We start from the raw sequence: 2,460 nt of genomic DNA on the forward strand, positions 1-2,460 counted from the left end.
AGTGCTTTGGTTTGCTTTCTCACTGGGATTGTTAGAAAAAAATAATTTTCAGAAGATTCTCTATTGACTTGCCAGAATAAGTTTGTTTTGGTAGAAGAGGTTCAGCCAACTGCTACAGGCTTCCCTGTATTGCTGGTATGTTTTGAAAGAGTCTGTTTTGATCTATGTTAGATCTTAGAGGTAAGGGCACCCCTGCTACATACATCTAGAGACACCATTCATCTGGATAGAGGATATCCTGTTGAATAGTCTCTTCCTTGAGTGGAAGTAATGGGCTTTAGATCTCTTTGCTTTTAAAGTAAAGGAGAGAATTCTGACAACTCATTTGGGCAACCAGTGCTCATGTCTCTGTTCTGTAGTGCTTTGTCCCTGTCATGTTGTCCTTATCACACAGGGATTGCAACACCTGTTTACAGGCTTGTTTCCTCCTAGATTACTCAAGAGTAGAATACAATGGTTGGTAATGGGGTTGCAGACCAGGTTTCCTGAAGTGATTATCACCTAAAAGCATGGAGGTATATCACTGCGTTAGATGGATAGTTTAGTTTAGGAAATCACAGAGTATCCAGGGCTGTGGAGTAGGTACTGTCACTTCCATTTTGCACACATAGGAGGGGGCATTTAGAATAATTGTGTTATTCCTTTTAGGATGATGTAAATGGAGCTTGGATTGGGACTTAGCTGATTTGGCTCCGTACCTTGTCTCTCTCTGTTTTGAAGAAGAACACTTCTGCTTCTAATCTCCACCAGGCTGTATCCTCTTATCTCAAAAGTCTAGAGTATAAAGAACATACCTGGGAGGTGTACAGGACCATGTAGACTGTGTGCTTCAGGTGCTAACTGCATTCCCAGCTCTACTTCATGCTTCTTGTTCTCATCTTCTTCCTTTCCTGATTTTTTTCATCAACGTTGTTTTCATCATTTATGGTACTCTCATTTTAATAACCCAGATTCCTTTGAGGTAAGAAAATAAACAAACTAAAGAAAAATAAATTAAATGCTAAATCATAAATAAGTTGGTCTGCTAACCTTATTTTCTGTAAATACAAGCTCCAGATTATTTATTTATTTATTTATTTATTTTTTAACAAAAAAAATATCTTGAATTTATTTAAGGGAAAACCTCAGATTTTGAGAATGAAAGGTGTCAGGAAACATTCTGGGGTGTGATTCGCTCAAAACTTCTACAGGTTGTCGAGGGGCATTGGTTTACCACAGAAAATAAAATAAGACATTTTGCTGCAGCCGAAAAAAAAATCCCTTGCTGTCCTGCTTTCTGGAGGCCTGAATATTTTACCTTCAGTGACATTCTAAATTCCTTGTGGAGACTCAAAAACAGCAATTGAAAAACTATTTTTGAGTCTTTTAGTCACCAAGGAAAAACTAAGGTGCAGGGCTGGCAAGAAGGACTGGAGATGCATTTCATGACAGCTCTTCATGCTTGTGAATTTTGGGGGGTGGAGAAATTGCAGACAGCAGGAGCTGCCCTTTCCTCCTGTTTTGTGCTGTGCCCTCCTTGGAGAATAATTTAGAACTTGTTTTCTTCTATTGTTAAGCTTTCCTTCATGAGGCCAGCTGAACTGTCCCTGGTAATGCTTGTCTACAGCCAGGAGGGAAGCAAGCACCCATGTGTGTTGGGCTCCAGGCGGAAGTAGATGCTTCCAGGGAGGCAGCTGTTCCCACAGAGGTGAGCACACAGGAAAGGAACCCAAATGTAGAAGCAATCTGCACTCTCCCCTCTAAGGGCTCTTTAAATCTTCCATTTTTCCCTTCTTCTGATTTGATTCCATTGTTCCAGCACTTTCTGAAGTCTTGCAGGCATTTATTTTTATCCGCAAACATTTTCTGAATGGCCGCCATGTCCCGAGCTCTGTGTGAGCTCCCTGGGTACTTCAGGAGACCTACGAAAGCTGTTCTGATTGAGTACGTTCTTCATTTAGGGCAGAGATGTTGCGTGTGTTTTGAGCACAGTTGGTTGACAGGGATCAGTAAACACCAAAATAGCAATCCAGAGTCATTTGCATAGGGAATGTACTTGTTATGTATGTATATCTGGGTGAGGAGAGAGGAATATGGTGACCCACTTAAAGTTTTTCTCTATACTCGTGCTTTAAAAGACTCAACTTCAAATATATTGCTCTGTATCTTTGGTCTTATGCAAAATAAGTGTCATAAAATTAACAGTTACCTAAGAGACAGGTGTAATTTCTGTCTGTGCACAGGCCATGTGAATTGGTGTATTTCTCTATACAGTTTCGTTCATCTGTCTGCAATTTACTAAGTGCTTTTTGTTTTTTTTCATTAGCTTTCTATTTCATAGTTTTGGTTTCTCCCCATCTCCATGTTCCTGGAAATAGGCAGGTATTTTAAGTGTGTCTTCCTTTCTTTTTCATTCTCTCTTTCTCTCTTTCTTTCTCTTTTTTTCCTCCTCCTCCTCCTCCTCCTCCTCCTCCTCCTCCT

General features: G+C 40.2%; 1 pseudogene; it reads left to right on the top strand.

Annotated features, from left to right (window-relative positions):
• The first annotated feature begins 1,858 nt into the window (after window positions 1-1,858).
• The window catches only part of LOC114629614, a 7,425-nt pseudogene continuing 6,823 nt past the window's right edge, over window positions 1,859-2,460 (top strand).

This window comes from Grammomys surdaster, unplaced genomic scaffold (assembly GCF_004785775.1).
Source record: "Grammomys surdaster isolate TR1022 unplaced genomic scaffold, NIH_TR_1.0 313, whole genome shotgun sequence".
NCBI lineage: Eukaryota > Metazoa > Chordata > Mammalia > Rodentia > Muridae > Grammomys > Grammomys surdaster.